Source organism: Pungitius pungitius, chromosome 17 (genome assembly GCF_949316345.1).
Source record: "Pungitius pungitius chromosome 17, fPunPun2.1, whole genome shotgun sequence".
Taxonomy (NCBI): Eukaryota; Metazoa; Chordata; class Actinopteri; order Perciformes; family Gasterosteidae; genus Pungitius; species Pungitius pungitius.
Genome location: NC_084916.1, coordinates 5,956,698 through 5,980,055, shown reverse-complemented (window position 1 = coordinate 5,980,055; position 23,358 = coordinate 5,956,698). Strand labels below are relative to the sequence as shown.

The window sequence follows — 23,358 nt, the reverse complement described above, 5'->3', positions numbered from 1 at the left end:
CCACCGGGGGGGCTAGGGTGTCACTGCATTTTTTCAGTGCCCCCTTCCCCCCCGATACTCTCCGGGAGTTGGTCTGTTGTTCCGGCGCTACTACACTAGCGCTTCCCTGCCAGTACGCTGTTGCAGGGCGCTGTGTCTGTAGACCCAAGATGTCCAGAGACCCCGAGGGGCCCGTGCCCCTGAGAGACTTATTGGGAGAGTGGCGAGCCCGCCCCAATGTATCTCAATGGGTCCTGCGCACAATCGACGAAGGCTACGCCACCCAGTTCAGGTGGCGGCCCCCTCGATTTCGCGGGGTACTACCCATTTTGGTAGACCCTCAGCAGGCGCGGACATCAGAGCGAGAAGTACAGACCCTGCTGCGGATGGGAGCCTCGGAACGAGTTCTCCCTCCAGACAGAGAGTTGGGCTACTACAGCCGCTACTTCACCGTTCCAAAGGAGGATTGGGGTTGGCGTCCAAAAGGGAGAAGAGATACTAGATCTCCACCGTTGAACCGTGCTGTTGCTGAGTTGAGCTTCAAGATGCTCACTCTCAAACAGATCGCGGCACAGATCAGGTCCAAGGACTGGTTTGTCACGGTAGTTCTCCAGGACGCTTATTTTCCATCCTCCCATGACAGGAAGTTCCTGAGGTTCGCTTTTGGGGAAAAGCTTACCAATATTGGGCTCTTGCGTTCGGCCTAGCCTATCACCCCGTACCAAATGCGTGGACGCTGCTCTGGCGCCATTGCGTCTCCAGGGCATCCGCATTTTGAACTACGAAGACGACGGTTGATTCTAGCGCAACATAGAGGTGTTGTGCTTGCCCACATCAACCGTCTGGGGGCTGAGACTCAATGCCAGGAAAAGCGTGCTGTCCCCGGTGCATAGGACCACCTTCCTGGGCGTTGTTTGGGATTCGACCACGATGCGGGCACATCCGTCTCCCGCTCGAGTAGTTTCGATCCTCTCCGCAGTCAAGCAGGACAAGCTAGGCCAACCACTCACTGTGAAACACTTTTGGAGACTGTTAGGTCTCCTGGCAGCAGCCTCCTACGTGATCCTTTGCGGCCCGTTACACTTGAGACCGTTGCAGTGGTGGCCCAGGGCCAAGGGTTTCTCCCCGAGGGGAAACCAGCGCCGAAAAGAAAAGCAAGAAGCTGTATTTCAACCATGTTGTTTGGTGAGTTTTTGAGTTGAATTTGGAGCAAGCCTAACCCTCTCCTGACCAGCTCCACCATACTAAAGTCACAGACATAGCAATAAAATGTTTAGAATATCTCAAACTCCGAATCAAAGCGATATGTGAGATCAATACAGTTCAGCTATTTAGATATATAGGTTCATAAATTTAATAAATAAACAAACATACTAATTTTAAGCTAATCTTTTACTTGAGTTTCTTGATTTGTTTGATTTTCTAGGGATTCCATTTGCTCAGTAAACTGTACCACCAGAGAATCTAATGCGTATTATGTATCATTTTTTATTTCCATACAGAAGCTGTTATTTGGTTGACTCCAAGAAGTACTAATGTGCATGTACATGAAGTGAATACACCTGATGATCAAGTTGATTTTCACTAGTGTTGCCCAGCAAATGCCTTTGAACAGAGCATTGGATTCCCATATCAACGCATTAGAAATAGATGCATCCGTAATGTTTTATTGTCTCTCATTCATGCCTGTGCCCGGTGCATGTTCTAGGAAATGAGTGCAGCCAGGATGAGAGTAGCGCTGCCGCCATCTTTACTCTGCAATTGGATGAATACCTAGGCGGAAAGCCGGTCCAGTACCAAGAACTGCAGGGGTTTGAGTCAACAGCCTTCAGCGGCTACTTCCAGGGAGGGATCACTTACAGAGTATGTCATTCACTACCAGTCTAAAACGCAAGCAAGTGAGTGTAGTGGATTGTTTCTAACAAAATCTCACAAATCATTGGGTACAAAATAAAACAACCTGCATAAACAGGGCATCATTTAATTGTTCTTTTTAATGAAAATATTTCCGGATCTGAAACTAATATTACCCCAAAATCAGAATTAATAGATTTACACTACAAGATCATGGTGCGGACATACAGCCGACGAGGAGGGGTGTTGGCGCAGACGATACCAGGGGTGGAGGAGGGGGCCGTGCAAAACAAATAGATGTTAATAATAGACAAAGCGAGCCTCTCGTCTGTCAGTGGGGCCCTCTGTAATTCTCACAATATAAAAGTCATCCGCCACTGGACGCCCCAGGGGCCCAGACTTGGCCCTACGCCATTCTACCAGAGTTAGCTACTTTGATCTCAGTAGTGAGATAATATTGACTGTATGCAATATTATTCTTGGTGACAGAAGAAAAAGTAATCCTTGCGTAAACAAAGAAAACTAAGAAGGTTGCCAGTGTTCTCTGTCCCACAGACGGGAGGCGTGGCCTCAGGTTTCCACCATGTGGACACCAATGACCTTTCAGCAAAGAGGCTCCTACACATAAATGGCCGTCGCTTCATCGGGGCCACTCAGGTCCCTCTCAGCTGGACCAGCTTCAACAGTGGAGACTGCTTCATCGCTGACCTCGGAGATGTAAGGACACAGTTTTTTTTTTTTACAGAATGTTGACAGAAGGAGGATTAATTCGATAGACGTTGGTTGTTATTATATGTTTATATGTTGACAGCCATTCCCTGTCTTTCTGTGTTGTTCACCAATCTGTAGAAGATCTACCAGTGGTGTGGATCCACACCACTGGTAGAATGGCCAGAGGTATCCGTGACAGCGAGAGAGAAATTGATTGTTGTAGAAGAAGGAGATGAACTGTCCGAGTTAACTGATGTGAGTCTTTCAATTTCGCTTCTCATTCAATGATTACATTAAATGTCATTTAGCCAACATTTTTATCCAAAGATGCAGAGCGGAGTGTGCGGGTTGGGATGTAGGGTTTGACCATGTCCTGGATGTAAACAAGAACCCCTCCATTCACAGCATGGTATGTAAGAACTAGGGCTGTCAAATGATTAAAAATTTTAATCAAATTAATTAGAATTTTCAGTGGATTAATCATGATTAATCACACCTGAATCCTAACCATTTTTTTAATGCATTTCTGAAATGCATACTAAAGATAAATAACAGGACACACAGATACATAATTATCATTATTATCATCATTATTATTTTTTACATAAATACATGTTATTGATATTTGATTTTTTAATTCATTTTAGAAAATAATCAAAGCAATGTTATTTGATAAGTTACAGACTGATTTCCCTGCATGGCTCTAGAAGGGTCTTGAGCCTCTGCAGTTTATCCCACTCTGCTGTGAGTTTGTGCTCCTGATGGTCCAGGGCTGCGATGACCAGACATGACCAGACATGTCAACCCTCCCGATGTTTCAAAGCCCCTCCCGAAAATCTCCCGGACCGACCTTTCTCCCGATTTCCACCCGAACAACAATATTGCTGCACCACCCGTCACTGGGCACGCCGTTTCAGACCAAACAATAATAAAGGTTACACCTTGAAGTCGAGCGTGGCAATTAGAACAACTGGCGCTGCAAAGAAATCCGCTAGCACCCCCCATTTCAGTGTGAAATATTCCCATACCTGGGAGGATTTAGATCGTATTGGCTTCTCTTCCTCCGCATTGCTGGACCTGACGGCCTGACATATGCCTGCAGGTGGCAGTAATGTGTTGTATAGGATGAAGTGCATTCCCTAGAGGAAGAGGCACTTTACTGACGTGAATAATTTGTCACACTGCGCATGCGTGAAATGCGTCAAAAAAATTGACGTAATTAACAACAAACAGCTAATTAACCCGTTAACGCGCTATTTTTGACAGCCCTAGTAAGAACCAATGTTTTGAACTGGATGCAGGCAGCCAATGGTAACCAGTGAAGAGAGAGAAGTGGAGTAATGTGGGAGAATTTCGGAAGGTTGAAGACCAGTCGCGCTTCTGCATTCTGGATGAGTTGCAGAGGTGGAATGGTGGCAGGAGGAAGACCTGCCAGGAGAGAGTTACAAAAGTCCAGGAGATGACAAGAGCCTGAATTAGGACCTGTGCCGCCTTCTAAGTGAGAAGGGGTCGTATTTTCCTGATCTTGTAGAGCGTGGACCTAAAGAATCGTGTTGTCGCTGTGATGTTGGAAGTCAGGGAGAGTTGGCTGTCAAGAGTCACACCGAGGTTCCTAGCAGTCAGAGTGGGCGTTAACACGGACCTGGGTGGGAGAATCTTTTCCTGGAAAGAGAAGTAGTTCAGTCTTGTCTTGTTGATTTTCAGATTGTTATTGGACATGCACTGAGAGATGTCAGTCAGACAGGCAGAGATCGGTGCCGCCACCTGAGTGTCCAAGTGAGGGAAGGAGAGAATTAGTTGGTAGGAGAAATGACAGAGCTGAGAGAGTAGGTTTAGGCGTCCGGTTAGGCCCCCCCCCTTACCGACCGTCAGTGGCTCCTGTCATCAGTGTATGAACTGGTGTGAATGGATGTATGATGACATGTAGTGTTAAAGTGCTTTGAGTGGGTGGAAGACAACACTTTTTTTTTTACAATTTCAAATGTCCAAATATCTGTCAGAAAATATAAAAGCCGTGGAAAGCCAGAATGTTCGGCATCATGTGTTGGCAGTGATGACAGCTTGAATCTTGGCCAGGGGCGGACTGGGGAAAAAAGTGGCCCGGGAGTTACTGCTAGACCGGCCCACTCAAAGCATCGCACGTATCGACCAGTCAGCGACCTACTTACCCATACCCTAAAATACCCATACACTTAACATTAGTTTGGATTATTACAAAGAAATCATCATATGTCATATAACATGTGTTTTTTTAAATTAACATTTCCACCAATTTGCCTAGATGGAGACATGGAATAAAACGATAATAGCTACTACATTACCAGTACAGTTTGCCAAATGAATATGCTTAACGTATGGTTATAGGTATCACTACCTGACCTGAATGTCAGCAGAGAAAGACCACACATACGTGTGAACATCAGTGGTGTTGCATGCTGGGTGTGTGTTTGTGTGTGTGTGTGTGTGTGTGTGTGTGTGTGTGTGTGTGTGTGTGTAGGGGGTTTGAAGAACAAAATACTGTGGTAGACTACAGGGAGAAGTGAGGGGATGGGTGTTGGAGGGGAGGTATATTTTGACCAGATGGCTCCACCCACGAGCCATGTCAGGAAGTTCCGGCCTAACAAGGCGAGAGGGTAAGCAATTGAGCAATTAAAGAGGGGAAGCATAAGACGGGCAACAAGGAACAGAACAGGGAGGAAATGGAGAGTGAGAAAAGAGAGAAGTTAACGCAGGATAGGATTGCATGGATTGACCTGGACTGGCTGATGACCCCCCGCTGTGTATTGAACTACTTTGGAAGAGGACCACCCGTGTATGACCTGGGACACGATGACGACGAGAACGAAAACGGAGGAGCAACAGGGCGTGGAGCTTATCCTCCTACATAGCCAAGTAATCTAAATAAACTGTGTTCAAACTGTACCCCGAGTCCGGCTTGTGTCCTTCAACTGTGAGGTGGAAGTCCCCACCCCCAGGCTTGCCACAATACGTTAAGTAACAGAACCTAAACTAGCTCTGCCGAGGTGCATTATAGTCACATGGTAATAAAAAACAATATCCGTATATTCATGTGTCAATATTTCCTCACTACATGAGTAGTTTTTGCAGCAGCTCACTCTTTTCTGCAACACGGTCTATGATTTGCTCACTGTCCATCTGCAAAACGTTAGCGTAGCCATCAGCATAAAAGCCTGAACCTGTTTTTGATTTATTTCGGGGTTAAAGATATTGCTTGCTAGATTGCTGTTAAGTCCCCCAGCTCTGGTGCTTGTTGCTACAAGAGTGTGTGTGTGTGTGTGTGGGTGGGTGGGTGGGTGAGTGTGTGTTGATTTGCAGATGAGCCACACCTGAGCGGAGCCTGTATCAGGGCTACAAGAGGCTCCCTGGACCATTTGCACGGGGGGGGCCCGACCGTGCTGGTGACAATCAAGGTTGCCGTTCAGCCGCCCAGCAGTGGAGAACGTCCCGCACCCATTGCTTTGTTTTGAGTAAACTAGTAAACTTTAATATGTATGAGTAATAATAAAATACCCCTAGTTAAGTTTTGATACGAGCTGATTTGTGCGCGTCTTTCCTTGATGTTAAGGGTGGTGTCCGACCGCCCGTAACCTCTTTAAAACTACTACCATAGATGGCTTGCTCATCGATTGTAATCAAGTGGCTAGGGCTGACGTGATGAATTCAATAATCTCGACAATAGCGCCAGCTTGCTTATTTAACAAGATTGTAATGGTCTCAATTTAGAACATTTATCTAGCTACGTTTAGCTATGCAAACCTGTAGGGATCATTACCTCATCTATGAAAAGCAAGCTAACATTGGCCAAGTCAATGCCACAAGTTACCATCATATCATTGTCACCAGCCAGTGGATTACCAAAAAAGTCTGGGATATTTAAATATTTTGATGGTATCTCATCTTATTTTTCTTTTAGTTCCACCTTTAAAAAATTAATGCGTTAGTGCATTGCTGCTGGCTTGTGCTGAAAATCTGCTTTGTCTGCCAGCTAGAATGATTGACATATATAATAACACGTCTAAAACTAAGTTAGACCTAATATGTTTACCTTCCAAATAAGAAAGGAGATGAAGGTCGATCATTAGCTACTTCCATCATCCATTAAAACGGTTTCCTGTTTCAAAACATATGACGGAAGTATCAAGTGAGCAATCATTTTATCTGTTATGAGGAAGGGAAAAGTGTAACAGGGAGATGGTGCTGATGATACAGAGGCTGATGCGTCTAACAGGAAAATGGCTAAACTATACATGGTAAAATACTCAATTCACACACACAAAAACACTTCACCATATTAAATATACAGCAGGTTAAATAAGTATTGAACACGTCACCATTTTTCTCAGTAAATATATTTCCAAAGGAGCTATTGACATGATGATTTACCAGATGTTGGTAACAACCCAAGTAATACATACATACAAAGAAACCAAAATAAAGAAGTTCAGAAATAAAGTTATGTGTAATAATGTGAAATGACACAGGGATTATTTGTATGTGTGTATTACTTGGGTTGTTACCAACATCTGGTGAAAATGTCATGTCAATAGCTCCTTTGGAAATATATTTACTGAGAAAAATGGTGACGTGTTCAATACTTATTTCACCTGCTGTATGTATATATATATATATATATATATATAAAGCAAATATTAGCAAATATAATAAAGAAGTAAATATTATGTATTTACTTCTTACGATTGCTTTCACGCTCAAAACTGATGGTGCGACATTGTTGAGTGAACCTTAAACCCAACCAATCAGTATTGTGCATTAACAATGATTTGGGCAAATATTTGTGATTCAAGAATTGTTTTTGTGACAAAACTACACGGCTTTGGGAAGGTATTTGTTACAGAGACAATTGCGAGGATCCAGCAGCAGGAGGAGTTTGAAGCCTCCAAGCTCCATGAGTCCCATCACATGGCCGCCCAGTACAACATGGTGGATGATGGGAGTGGACACACACAGGTGACTAAATATAAAGGAAGTTAACTTTTAAGTTGAGTTAAGTATGTTAAAGGAAAAACTGAGTAGACATGACCTCCAGTCATGAAGTCTCTTTGGAGCAAAGCAGTAGGACTAAAGACTATCTGTCAGAACCACAATTAAGTCAACAGGTAATGTCTTCCCATGACAGCATGGTTTCTCGTGCTTTGAGAGTGGAGCAGAGCGACTCAAAAGGGAGATTTTAGAAAACAGAAATTGCCTACAAAGTATCTGTCAAATGATTTAGTTAATCATATCAAACTCAGCAGCACAAACACAATGAGGGTCCATTTAGTGAAGAGATGTTTCCTATATTTACCTTATGAGAGGGCGAGAGAAAAGAAGAGAAGAGAGACCTTGAAAAGCACCTTGAATCGCCAACAAAGTCACCACAGAAAGAATATGCCAGAGAAAGGAGAGAACCGTTCAGTACCATTAATCAATAGAAGCATAAATGTTGTTCTTATAACACTTAACACCGGCTGTAGTGTCGCTTGACATTACTGGCTATTCATTAGTCACCGCACTGTGCTTATTGGCCCATTAACTTTGAATTGGGAAGCCTCCGTTTCATGTACCAACACCAGACAAATCAGTCAACGCAGAGATCTGCCTGATGTGCCAAACAGGTAGCAGCCTGCTAACAGCTTAGCCATTAAAGTCTGTATAACTTGAATGTCATATTTGGTGTTCAGACCCGGATCAGCAGGGACTGAGCACTGTTACCTCACCGCAACAAGTACCTGGATTCAAAGACATGAAGGACAGGTGAATTGGTGACTCTAAAACGGCCCACAGGTTTGTGAGAGTGGATGGACGGTGTTTGTCTCTGTTTTAGCTGTGTGATTGATTGGCAACCAGCCCATCGTGTACCCTGTCTCACGCCCGGTGCACGCTGGGATTGATTCCAGCCCTCCCGCGACTGTCAAAGGATAAACTGTGTAGAAGATGACTGGCCTTGACCTGCTGCTCCAAATAAGACACCAACATGTGGCTGACCAAATGAGCGGCATGTGCAATGGATGCCTGAAATAGCTCATGAATCTGACTAATCTGCCTAATTAAGTGTTTCGTAATATTTGGTCACACTAACAACATACTTGATCACAAACACACAGTTTTGGGTGCAGCTCAATTCATGAATTAAAGTTGCAGAGTTCCAAAGTGCTTGTAGGTGGATTTCCTTTAACAAATACAGCAACCAAACATCACAGAACTGATTAAAAGAAGAAAATGAAACCAATACATATAGGCTGCAACAAAAATAAAGGCTTTGCTATGATTATGTGTGTTATCAGGTCAGAGTGTGCCAGGGCAAAGATCCCCCACATCTGCTGAGCCTCTTCAAATCTAAACCCCTTATTATATATAAGGGCGGTATGTCCCGCCTCAGAGGCCAGACCCCTACACCTCCAACCCAACTCTTTCAGGTCCGACGGAACCCGGGTACCATCACCAGAGTTGCTGAGGTGAGAATTTTCACATATTCATATGTTCTCTGTTATCACGAAAAGGTATTGAATGTCTCACATGTTTCAGGTTGATGCCATTACATCCAGTCTGAACTCTAATGACGCCTTCCTGCTGAAGATGGCTGAAAAGCCGGGCTTATCTGTGGATTGGCAGAGGGGTCAGTGAAGAAGAGCAAAAAGGAGCTGCCTACATGAGTAGTGAACTGAACTGCACCAGCAAGCAAGTAATGGAGGGACAGGAACCAGGTCATCATCTATATTTCATACATGGGACATAAATACTCCCACATACTAACACAAATGCTTTTTGCTGATGGTAGTTTGGCTGATGATGAAAAAGAGTGCCCTAATCCGGGAAGACGTGCAATGTCATTTTAAACATCTTTTTCACAGAGATTCAATTATTGGTTAAAGAGTCGCCCAAATTACTATTTGTCACACTCACCTGCCAGCTCGGCCTTCCACACCTGCCCCGCATCTACAATCTGTCACTCTCCCGCCTTCCACACCTGCTTCGCATTCACAATCAGCCCCGCTACATAAGCACTGCACTCGTAGCCTGTCATTGCCAGATTGTTCATCACGTCATGCAAGTCTCTCTAGCACTCTACCTTGGACTGATCTCCCGGTTTCGACCCTGCCTGTTCCCGGCCTGTTCGTCTGTCTCCGCCCCGGTGAGCACCTCAGCCTTCTGTCCCCGACCACGAGTTCTGCCTGAGCGCCTCGGGTTTCTGTTGCCTACTCCTTGGACTGCCCGGCGCTTCTACTCCTGTGCTCCGGAGGACCGAACTCTGCTCTGCCTCTCATCGTGCCCGAACGCCTGCTGTGAGGCCGTGTTTAATAAAAGGGTTAATCAAACACTCCGTGCCATTGTGCTGCATTTGGCTCTGCCACACATCCATGCCATTATTAATGCTGTCAACAACGCAATTCTGGCAATAAAATCTCTTTGCCTAAGCGTCACTCAAATGTTTTTACTACTTTTTCTCATCAAAGTAACTTTCCTGTAATGAATTAGACATGTCAATGTACATTACGTCAGGTTTCGCTGGCTAATGATGGAAAAAAAATAGACTGGAAAGAGCTCTATGCCGCAAATGACGCTTTAGGCAATGCTACCTCCTGTGACCCGTTTGGCACACATAACTGCCCATGTACTTATGTATTGCGCAGCTTCCACCACCAGGTTTTCCGTTTGAGCAAATAAAACAAAGCTGAAGTGGGAGAAGAAATCCCAGGTAATTGCTCATTATGTTTCTTCATTTTTCTCAACAGTTACGTCATGTGTTCTGTTGCTTCATGTGATCAGTAGAATATGTGAGGACCACTCTGAGTGGGATGAGATGCTGTGGAGCAGTAGGCTAACTAGTGCTATCCTGTGTGCAGATTGAGGAGGTTCCTGGAGAGTTCACACAGGATGACCTGGCTGAGGATGACGTGATGCTGCTGGAAGTGTGGACCCAGGTAGTGTGCACAGCTGTAGCAAAGGTAGGTCGTCTCAGGACAAACACCAGAGTCTCTCTAATACACACTCTGCTGCTGCAGGTGTTTGCGTGGATCGGAAAGGACGCCAACGAGATGGAGAGGGCCGAGTCCGTCAAATCTGGTGAGCGTTTGGACTTTGCACTCATTGCTGTGTGTTGCTGTACTAGCTGTTTATCTTGGGTTTAATGTACTGGTTATCAGTCAGGTTCATGCTGGTAAGCCTGATCTGTAGGACTGAGTCTGAGCCTCTCATGCCTTTCATGTCTTTTAGTTGAATATCACCACAGCATGATATTCAGCTAAAAGATAAAGGGCTAACAATGACCCTTCGTCTCTTCTGCAGCCAACCGGTACATAGAGACGGACCCAAGTGGGCGGGACAAGCAGACTCCGTTGGTGCTGGTGAAACAAGGCCATGAACCTCCCACCTCCACAGGCTGGTTCCTGGCCTGGGACCCCTCCCACTGGAACTCTGTCATCATGAGTTAATACAGATCAATTCCTGCCACGACAACGATTTTCTGAACAACGATTTTCTGAACAACGATTTTCTGAACAACGATTTTCTGTTGACATGGCCGCTATCATATCGACACATTATTACCTTATTCTCAATATCTGAAAGTTGGATGGTTCTCTCTGGTCTTTTATTTGTCATTGTTTTTTAGCTACTTCAGCTACATATTTGATTGTTTGTATTCACACTTACTCACTAAAAAGTGAAGTGACATTGCTCTTCTAATCTCAGTGTTGGTACTAAGAGTATTTACCCAAAAGTTGAGCTGTATTCATTCTTGAAAACTCCATTTTCTGTGTTGATAGCAGTTTCTGTTGGAAGAAGTTCAAACACATTATAAAAAGCTATGTACGATTCCAGGAGAAATTCTTGTTTTGCCTTATTTGAGATTTAAATGATTTATTGTATCTCTTGGTAAGTAACCAAGTGATTATTAATTGATATTAAGAAAAGACGTACCAGTTATTAATTATCTACGTAATAATTATAATTTTGACTAAAGCAACATTTTTAATGACACACAACTACGATGCTTCCTCAATTTAATTGTGAGCCTGTAAAATGATGCTCAGCGTAAACTCTTTAACCGACATCATATTCTGTGGTTGTTTGCTAAATATATTTCAATCCGGAGAGACTTGTTTGAATACTGCTTTATTATAACATGCATTAATATTGCAATGTGTTTGGGGCTTGGACTCCATCCTGCCGTAGGATAGACCAGGGGCCGGGATGCTGAGCCGAGCTATATCCCCCCCCTTCGGGAGTCCAGACACTGGTGATGGTGGTAGAGAATAAGTTGCTCCAATTTCCTGATGTGCCAGGTACTGCTGTAGATTGGAGGTGTCAGGGGTGGTGGCGGGTCACCTTTGGTGCGCGCTGAAATGACAACTGACAGCAGAGAGAGAGAACAGTCTTTTAACGTTTACCATCACTGATGCAATTGGTTTACGGTAACATCACCCACATCTGGTTGGCTGGTACTACCTGACCCCGCCCCTAATCAGCTGGCCGTGTGCCCCCATGGAGAGAGGAAGCCTACCGGGAATGGCAGCGCCTGTCCAGTTTTCCTGACTGAATTTTCGCCTAAGCTTCATATAGTATTTGAGTCCACATTTAAAGCACACAGCTTAAGAAGACACATCAGTAATCAAAATGTTTAGGGAAATACAATCACAGATTTGAAAATTATTAATTTTCTTATTTTTTATTTTTTTTAATTATATCTGAAGATTATTTTCAAAGTGTCTTGACCCCACGTAGATAGATGTTATTTCTGAATTATATTTCAGCAGTTGGATTTTCTTAGAGTATCTGATTCATCCACGAGAGGATTTGCTGCATTAAAAAGATTCCCGCTCAAACACTAGTGACCTACTCTCAGTGCCATTACCTCTTACTGCCACATGAGGTCACCGCGTCACATATGGAAACCACAAACAAAAACAGGAACAAAAACTAGTTATTTTATGAAAAATTAATTGTTTGTTCCATTTCCATGGAATGTTTGTTCATTTTTTCTGCATTAAACATATATACATGAAAGTACTTGTATCTCTTTTCTTGTCTTCTGGCCACTCAAAGCTCTTTTACACTACATGTCATCATTCACCCATTCATACACTGATGACAGGAGGTAACACACAGTGACACCTGCCCATCAAGAAGTTCACACAGTCATAGTCACAGCCACGGCAGCTATTTGGTGGGTTGTGTATTTCCCAAGGACACGTGGACACTGTCACTAAGGAGCAGGGGATGAAGAATCACACTGCTCTCCACTATGCCACAATATAAATTTAATTTGGTCACACATTTGACTCTTTACAGTCTGTGACATTAATCAACCAGTCGATCGCCAAGGAAGTGCCGGAAGGTCGCCTGCCATTAGAAAAAAATCACGTCGCGTCATCTTGCATGCAGGGTAGATCACAGGAACTACTGGTGGTGCTAATTAGCAATCCTTGTAATGGCGGATGTAATGGCAAAAATATTAAATTAATACAAAAATAATTTAATTTGATTCAAAAGCAACCCTGACTGACCCCAATCAGTGAAGGTCATCGTGGTAAGGGAATGTCTGCAATGGTTGTGACCGTTCTTCAGCTTCCGAGTAGTGTTCATTTTGGCAGCTATTGTTGATTTAGTCTTAGTCTTTATACAAGAATGCATGTTAGTTATAGTCACATTTAGTCACTCTAATTAAATTTTAGTCAAGTTTAAGTCACATTTAAAAGCCATATTAAACTCCTTTTCTTCCCTTCTCAGGCCCAGGGTTTTAACGTTTTAGCGGTTTAACGCTTTAGCGTTGCCATGCCTCTGAACATCGCCCTGTTGCTATTATATCATAGGAAGGTGCCTTCAGATTTAGATTCATGATTTAGTTACATGGACTTTGCATGCCGCTTAATAACCAACTGAGATCGGCACCTGCCGTTCTGAAAAGGGAACCTTGCACCGACCACTTTTCGCTACTGTAAAAGTATTGTGACTTCTTCAACCACCAACATTTTCAGAAAAACAGAAAAGAATAGATTTAGTCATAGTTTTTATTTTCAAAAAAACATTTTTGTAACGTCTTAGTCTTGTCTTAGTCATGGGAAAAAGGTTGTTAACGAATGTTTTTCGTTGACGAAATGAACACTGCTTCTGACAAATGAGAGGCTTATTGACACATCAGTAATCAAAATGTTTAGGGAAATACAATCACAGATTTGAAAATTATTAATTTTCTTATTTTTTATTTTTTTTAATTATATCTGAAGATTATTTTCAAAGTGTCTTGACCCCACGTAGATAGATTGTTGTTCTTTTATTATCGATTTGTTTTTATCGCCCACAAAATGTAATGTTGTTGATCCGGTTGCTTAACGGAGGAGGGGGTTGATCGTCATGACTTGGTCAATTAAAAAGTACCTTGCTAATTGTGGGCAAAACTGTGAGATGGACATATTACAATGAATGTCATGTGTACAGTAGGAAAAACAAAAAAAAGACAATACAATACTTTCAATTAATACGAAGGTTCACATATTGTAAGCAGTAAGACACATGATTAACTTAAAATAACTTGTAATAACAAATGTAGTGGATCTATTAAAATAAAAAAGATAACTAAAGCAACCTGTGCGGTTTAAAGCCTACACAGCAAATTTCAGAGTTAAATTGACACTGTGAGATTCCATTTTAACGCTAAGTTGGTGTTTGTGTTGTCCCAATCTTGTCATTGTTAAATCAACACTCAATGAAGTGTTACAACTTGGAATAAGTGTCAAAATTACATTATAGGTCATTTAGCTTTTATCCAAAGCGTTACATTTTTTCCTGGGGAGCAATTAGGGGTTGGGTTGTCTTGCTCAAGGACACTTTGACATGGCACATGGGGCAGCCTGGAATCGAACCACCAACCATGTGGCTCCCAGCGCATTACACTACTCAATGCACCACCATTGCCTCAAAATAAAACTGCTCAGTGTTAAATGCAACGTCATTTATCTGATATTTATCAAAAGCAACTTACGTTGCATTTTAAGCCAGGGTTCGAACCAACAACATCGTGGTTCTCAGTGCACCCTCTCCAATCCATGCGCCACAGTATGAAGAGTTAAGCCCTACACCAAGAAGTGTGACACTGTATAGTTACATTTCAAACCTATCAAAGAGTTAGTTTAACTCTACAACGTGTTGGAAATGAATCTGATCTTAACACTGGATAATGACTCCAGCTCTTTGGTATTGACTGTAACCGTTGAATCAACTTTTTGTAGTGTGATTTCAAGTCTGCACTTCAACACTTTTGCCCAACAAAGGAAAAATTAACTTTAAGGATTTTGCTGTGTAAGAGGGAAAATAGCAAAGTCAACAACATTGGTTTGTGATGGCAGTAATAGTGACTCTTAATGTGACATAACAATAATAATGATAGTAGCAGAAAACACCCCAAAAAAGAAAGCACAAAAACTCTGGGGAAGAAGTTGAACTAGTGATGTGCATTGATGAGATGTGAATTCATATTGAAGGAGTGAAAGAGGGGCTCAGTGTGTCCTAAGAAGTCCCCCAGCAGTCTGGGCCTATAGCACCCAGGTAGCCAGCGGACTCGGCCGTATTGCGGCTGAGTGTCGGCTAGCTCGGCTGTGTTACGGCTTGATGCGGCCACATGTAAGCCAGCCCATTTCATTCATTCAATTCAATTCATTTTATTTTGTATAGCCCAAAATCGCAAATTACAAATTTGCCTCAGAGGGTTTTACAGTCTGTACACATGCAAGATCCTCTGTCCCGAAACCCTCACATCGGCACAGGAAAAAGCTCCGGCCCGTTGATGACTGCCAAGCCAGGGCCAAATCAGGCAATGTAAAAATGGGCCTATACTGGTTGGAACATGGTAGCCGGGTTTATAGGCAACCAGCACTGAAACAGGTTCTAGCCTGTCTATGGCTGCAGAATCTGGGCCATATCTGGCATTATACAAACAGGTTTATTCTGGTTGGAACATGGCAGCCGGGTTCACCAGCAACCAGCACTAAAACACGCTCCGGCCCGTTGATGGCTGCAGAATATGGGCCCAATATGGCTTCATAGAAACGGCCCTATTCAGGCTAAGACATGGCAGCCGGGTTAATCGGCCACCAGCTCTGAAACTGACCCATTGATGACTGCTGAACATGGGCCGAATCTGGCATTATAGAATTGGGCCTACTCTACGTTGAGACATGGCAGCTGGATTTATTGGCAACCAGCACTGAAACAGGTTCTGGCCCATTAAAGCTGCCAAACCTGGGCCAGATCTGGCATTACAGAATCAGGCCTATTCAGACTGAGACATGTTGAGAGAAAGAAAATTGGTTATCTGTTGGGTTGCTAAGCGACATGTTCTTGAATCTAAGATGACTGCGAATGGCAGCCTTGATGTGGCCATCTCTTATTTTTTAAGCTTTTAGCAGTTTTTAGCTCTCTCACTCGTTGCATTCACCAGGGGGAAACTTTAGAACACTCATGCAAGCTTTCAACTTAACTTAGAAGAGTATTTAGCCCGCTTGCCCCAGTGCTTCCAGGTTGGTGCCACGTCGGTCTGGCTGCCACATTTGTTAGCCAGCACGAGCCCATCTGTTTACCCTGCCGGGATCTTTCCATGTGGTTAGCAGACCTGTAAGGGTTGTCAGGCTAACAGGGTGAAAGCTCTCCAAACTACCAGCCTGTATAGTCTGAGGATCTTGTGGCCCATCTAAATCTTGCCTTCTTGTGATAGAAACTGCAACGTATTGTCGCAGCACAACTCTAACCGATCTCCAAAGATCTGTTCCAGCCATTTCAATTAGGTTTATTTTATTACGTCTTAAACAAATAATATTACATTGCATGCATGTAATAACATCCCTCAAAGTTGTCTCATATAAAGCTACACAATAAAACTGTCTTTGTGAAGGTTTTTAAAAGAAACAGCCTCCACTTTGGTATAAATAGGAACAGAACTCGTACTCGCACTTTCTTTTCATTCTCCACCAACGTCCACTGTTTTTAGTAAGTATTTGTATTTTATCTAAAGGGCTGTCTAAATTAACACATTAATCTATGCGATCCCCGTTACAAGGGTCACTTTAGTTTACTTACGGCAACCCGGAAGTTAACAATGATGACCCGGAAACGAAACTGCCGCTAGCTGCAGTCAGTTATCTTTGATCGCGAGGTGGTAGTTGAAGATGGAGTTTTTTGCATTGGAAGGGAAACAAGCAGATGAATGAATGAGTGGAAAACTCTGAAGACTTCTGGATTTTGGCCGGAATCAAAGGTTGCTATCCAGTATGAGTTTTAATAATTTAATTTAATATAATTTGACACAATTAAAATTTACTGTAACATTTTGGTCTGTCGTATTTGAATAATACTACTATATCATATATGATTCTAACATATAATTGTTTGTTCGGGTTTGCAAAATATTTTTTTATTGACTTGCAGTACCTTTCTTTGGCTTATGGTTTTCACTTGATATTTTTTCTGGACGTACGTTCGTCATCAAACAATGTGATCTTGACTTGTCTTGATTTTGTAAGTAATAGAAGTGTGTTTTTGTGACATGAAGAATATATTCATACCGCGTCTCAGACAAGCCAGCAACCGGGCGTGGGCAAACGTGTTTCTTTTCTAGCGCCGTGTTTGGGCCGATAATGGCCCCATTTATTTCCGTTTATGGCGCAGTGACGGCATTGTCGTATACCGGATTCGGGCCCGTCTATTCGGCCCGATCGTGGGGCGTCATTCTTACTGAGTCTCAGGCAAGTCGGCAACTGGACTTTGCCTGAAGGTTTTTTTCCGGCATGCCAAGCTCATGCCGGATCTGGGCTACCTGGGCAGCTTAACTAAGGGCTGGTCCAGGCTAACCTGAGCTAGCCATAACTATAAGAGGTACCAAAGAGGACGTTTTAAGCTTTATCTTAAATGAGCTGACCTAGTCTGCCACCCGGACTGAAAGTGTAAGCTGGTTCCACAAAAGAGGTGCTTGATAACTGAAGGCTCTGGCCCCCATCCTACTTTTTAAAACTCTAGGAACCACAAGTAACCAGCATCTATGGAGCGCAGATGCCTTGTAGGGCAATACGGTGTAACAAGCTCTTTAAGATAAGACGGTGCCTCACCAGCAAGTGCCTTGTAGCTGAGGAGAAGTACCTTAAATTCTAGTTTGGATTTTACAGGGGGCCAGTGCAGAGAAGTTAATACAGTAGTTATATACAACCTTTTGGTTTCCACAGTCAGGCGTTGGGAAAAGGGAGACAGCCACCTGGCCATGACACCACCAGAAGGGACTGTACATACTACTCTGAAGCCAACAAAAGTAATGCAAGAATTGATTACTTCTTTAAAACTTCAGTTAGTTAAATACTGAAATAGTAGATTATAAATCTAAATATGCCATGTGGTTTAAAATGAAAAGCTTCCATCTTCAAAGCATTATGAGTGGTACATTGTTAATACAGCACAAGCTAAATAAGTAGTGTGGTGCATAAGGCATGCATTAGAGTTGCACTAACTACATTGTAAACCGGTCCCCTTTGTTATCTGACACTCAAAAACCAAAAACCAAATCAAACAGATTCTCACTCCCAGCCTGTCGAATAGCAGTGCTGTGTGACAGCCCCTTGGCTTCGGAGAATGACCCATGGTACCCCCCCTTCAGCCAAACGAGCCTTTGCCCCACGAGACTGCTGCAGTGTTAGTTTGGAGTGAAAATATGTTGGAGAAAAGGCTGGGGAGCAGATGGGTCAAACCAAAGCAGGACTTACTAGGAAGGTGGTTGAGCGTTGCTCTAGTCTACCCAGCGCTTTACAAAGTGAGGCCCATTTTTATTTGATTTTGACCAGAGAGTGGCAGTCTTATTTTCGCAGTATCTAGCCAAAAACACTAGAAAATGTGTCTGAATCAGTCTGAACTCCAACTATCGAACTGTCCCAGACATAACCCTAACCCTCTGAATCCGGGAGGAGACCACTGTGGTATAGCAACCTGAGAAGGTCCAGAAGTTATGTAAATAAGAGGTGCTTTGTCTTGCATCCCCTCCCTTTGCCTGGCTGGGAGCTGGCTTTGTTTGTGTCCAGCTCTGGACTCATCAGACCCATCAGGCAGGGGGCAGGGCAGGCCGGAGTGGATGGTCAGCAGCTCCCTGCTTAGATGAATATCAATCATCCCTCCCAGGCTGCGATTGGTTCATGGCGGACCAACCTGGCTGTATCAGTGTCCATTCAGTGACAACAATGAGGCTGAATGACTAATGAAATCCGTCCAAGCGGAAGTGTGGTCTTTGCACTATTCTCAGAGCAGCTTTGAACATGACCAGCAGCCTTCTGTGGGCACTCGAGCAGGAACCCTAAAGAACCAAAATGCCTTCTTGAAAAACAATAACAATTTTAGCTTGTTCACCAAAGAAGATACACAAAGAAGGATCCAGACATTTTGGATTACTTATTTGATCTATTTGATTTCTTAAGGAGATCCTAAGGGTAAGAAGAAAACAAAAATGAAACCAAGACTCTTTCTCACCTGCCTGGCAACGTTCTACTGTCTGAGTAAGTACCATTTAGCGTTTGTATTTAGTACACTTGTCTTAGCTGTTGGTGAGTTTTTAGGATCAGAAGTAGGTTGAACTTTTCCAAGCCCAGAGGCCGACGATGCAGCAGGTCCAACTGTGATGTTGCTGCTTTAACTTTGACTTTCATGAACTGGAAATTAAATCTCTGCTTTCTCAGTTAAGAAATTCAGTTCATACCCGAACTCCATAAGAGCAGTGTTCTCTTATTGAACATCCTTTTGTTGATGAATTAGTAAGATCTGTGTTCCCATAGCATTGTTTGATTGCCTGTGCCGTTAAGTTTCTGAAATTGCTGTAAATTAGAGAAAAGAGCTTCAGTTTTGCCCTCATTTACTAATGCAGGTATTAGTCCTACAGACAGAATCATTAGTTCCACTGTGTTCATATGATTGGAAGCTCTTGTCAACCTCTATGTGGATGTGAATGTGTCATCAAAGTGACTGTAAATAACTGCTTATAAACTTTAGCTAAGCATTAAGTTTCACAAAAAATGTTGATCCGGTAATCTTAATTAATGAAAAAATGCATCATCCCAAGTTGTGGTGTTCCTGGAGGGAGGGCAAGCTCCAGAGACACCAAGTCAAAGGGCTTTTCACGCCAAGAATGATCTCCAACACACATAAATTAAAATAAGTATGTGAACATATATATATATATATATATATATATATATATATATATATGTTCACATGCTTCAAAGTCCATTTGGAGAGGGTTAAATCATTGTTTACCTTGAGAACAAAATTCAAATGAATGGACCAAGTCAAACGGTGTGAGGCCTATTGAATGGAAATGGAAATGTGTTCAGGGGTGGGCTGTCCTCTGAACAACTCCTAAAAATATGGCTACCAACTTGTGAAAACATCTCACTCTTGAACTTGGAAAACGGTAGTTTTTCAAAATAACTGAACTAAAAACTAAAAGTCCACTCATCAACTTTGCTCTCAGATTTCAACAATGCAAACTCCTCTGAAGAATAATGCAGTGAAAGGTCCCAAAAAAATTGACCTAGGGTTAAAATTCTGTTTTTTTATTTTCAACTTTATCTTATTGTTACTTTTTCTGTGTGCAGAAGTACTTTTTGTAGCCACTGCTAAGTCATTTACATTTCATATGAATACATACTGTACATGCCTGTCAATAGTATTTCAGTGAAAATGGGGTGCCTGATGGCCAGATATCTTCATGTTTGAGGGACAAACTGAGCAGGTTGGCTCGAGTAACAACCTGCTCAGTAAGAGGTTAGAGTTGGTAACCTCTGACCTTTGGGAGGGGTTATGGCTCTGTGTCATCCCGGTCCACAGCGCAGTCTGTGTGGGGGGGATGCACAGACACAATAGGTCCAAGCCCCCCCAAAGCCCTCAGTCTTCAGTGAGTTGACCTTCACACCCTCATCTCCATAACACTGCCCTTAGATTGAAACCTTATTAAAAATATGTGTGGAAGGTATAATCCCCCTCCAGCTGGCCGTGACCGTGTCCCCGACAACCCTCCCCTGGCGCGGCTTCTCACAGACCCACACACACAGTGGACGAGGACGGAGGCGTGCAAAGATATCCCTTTTAATCCACAGCACGGACATAAAGGTCCTGTGGTGGCTGGCGTGTGACACGCTAGAAGCCAACATCTCAATCTGTGGAGAGTTTAGGCTGATGCCAACAGGATTTAAGCCATGTAAAGATGCGGTTAGGTGGCTATTGGGACCTCCTGTAGGAGGCCTTCGCCACGCTTTGACCTGACTATATGAGGCGTTAACAGTCACACACAGCTTTGGGAACTTAACACAATGTAACTTGTATTAATCCATTGCACTTCTTTTATTCATGTTTTTCGTAATCACAGTAGATGTATAAAATCCCTAATGCTTCGAACTTGCCGCTCTGTTGACCTTAAAATTCTTATTTCCAGTATGAAAAGAGGGCCTGGCAGTACAAAGATTACTGGGCAGCTTCTGATCCACCCGTAGTGATAGTAAACGTCCAACTGGTTAAACTGTTGACTTCCTAGCTGTGTGCATTTCCAAAATGAAGCTGATATTCTTTTTAATAAAAAAAAAGAACCCACATAATTCTAAGTCATTGCATAAGACTAGTTTTGTTTCAATGCAACTATTACTGTCCCAATACATATTTAATTTGTCCAATGGTGCTTCCCATGATCGCACAGTAGCTCTCTTGCACAGTGACGACTCTCTGGGATTCCTTGGCTTGTGTTTGTGAGGGTGTGCTGCTGTTAATAAGGTTTCCTCCTAAAGAGTTGCTGTAACCACTATGTGAGCTGACTCATGCTTATTGACCTGCCTGGCTGGTGGGGGCCATGGTTTTGGGAAGCGTTCTCAAATCTGCATTAGAAATCAACCCCTAAAATTCCTGGGTAGGGCAGGTAACCCTACTTTGAGTCATGAGCACGTTCATTCCTCACTTAGAAGTGAACATTGAACACCCATTAAATGACCGTCATTTGATTTAAACGAAAGAGCTCTGCAGACCTCCTAGAGCCCCCAATGAAGAGGACAAAGGAAGAAGCCTCCAGGAATGAGGCTCCTGCCTGCCCAGCGCACACCTTTGCCTACACACATATATTTATTAAACTGCGCCCTGCTCTGATATGGATATCATAGAATAACTGGTCAGGGGCATAACAAAGGGCACATTAAAACTCATTTATTCATTTTCAAGTCGATTATCAAACCTTTTCTCAAATACAATGTTTCTCTTTAATTCATTGAACATGATGCTCCAACCCGTATTCTCTAAGCTTCATCCTTGATTCACTACTTTCATTTTTCTTGTTATTATATTATTATAAATCAGGAGCCCTCTTTCTTGCTCCGTACATTTTGTATGACTCAGGCTTCCCCCTAAACCAAAGCATTGTAGGGCTTTGGAGAGTAGCTCATGCTGAACAAGCTGCCCCCCCACCACCCCTCATCCTCCGTACCTCTGACTGTCTCATGATGACCCCTGAGGGGTCTGGGGTGGGGGTTGCTGTACAACCCTTTCTCCTCGAAAATACTCATTATAGTCAATGCCCGATATTGAAAATAGTCCAATCAATGTTATTCACTTAATCACACTTAGTGTGGGTCCAGCTTGGTGTCATGCATTCAGCTCTTCCAGTCTGGGGTGCCTTAACGCTTGTTTTCTAATGTCCTTTAGTCCTGTCACACTATTACCATCCTTCATCCATCTTCAGTCTCATTGGATTCAAGGAAAAACCAAACCTTGTTTTTTATAAACCTTACCTACCATAACTCCAGACTTTTAGGCCTTGCAGTTTCTAACAGCATGTGTTTGATAACCCTGGCCACAGAATGGGCTGCAGGTCCCCCTTGGGAGCCCTGAATTTCATTACGAGGCAGAGAGATGTGAGGCTCAGGAGGTTGCAGGGTTCAGCCCAGATCCACTCTCAGCCGGCTGCATCTGCTGGGTGTCAGTGCTCTGTTCAAAAGGATGGCAGATGTTCATTTCTTAATGTGACCGATGTAATCAGTGAAGCCAGTCACGAAGATCATGAAGAGAGGCAAAGGTTTTGCTCCATGTTCATCTTATCAACAACATTGTGGACATGAGTCATCAACCTGCTCACATCTAGTAGAAGTAATTTCCGAAAGACAAACTTGTTGTGCTTTTAAGATATCTGTCCCTGAGATGTCTGCCTGCACAGCACAGAGGAGATTATTGGCTTTTTTTGTTCGTTGATGCTCAAAACATTTAAAATGTTAAATTAATGTATATAGAGTGTATGCTCACATACACACACACACACACACACACACACATATATATATATATATATACACACTGCACTTGAAAACCTTGTGGTCATTACCGGTGAAGGCAAGTGAGAAAGTTTGTTCTATTAAATTGAACCAAACTCCACCTACAACAGTAATGCATAAAATGACTGGAGCCAATCCAAAGTGAAGTTCAGCAGGACACTGCTGTGTGCAGCATATGATATTTGACGTGGCTGGACAATAAATGTTATGCAGCTCACCGCTCAGTTGACCGAAGTGCATATTTGATTGGACGCATGGATCCACAATGACGTTGATAAGGCATTGTGCAAGTTCAAGTGCAACGGCCATTGTTACAGCCATGTAGCTTTGCAGAACAACTATTGCAAGGGTTCAAGGTTTTTGCATATGAGGACATTAACACCAAAAAGACTGAAAGAAACTGGGGGGACTGGGAATGTCACCAAGGTCACGCAGAGAGCTCTGGTAGCATGGGAAAGTCACCTCAGAG

General features: G+C 43.1%; 1 pseudogene; it reads left to right on the top strand.

Annotated features, from left to right (window-relative positions):
- Nucleotides 1-1,662: 1,662 nt before the first annotated feature.
- On the top strand, nt 1,663-12,121 carry LOC119219575 (scinderin-like; annotated as a pseudogene).
- Nucleotides 12,122-23,358: the final 11,237 nt, after the last annotated feature.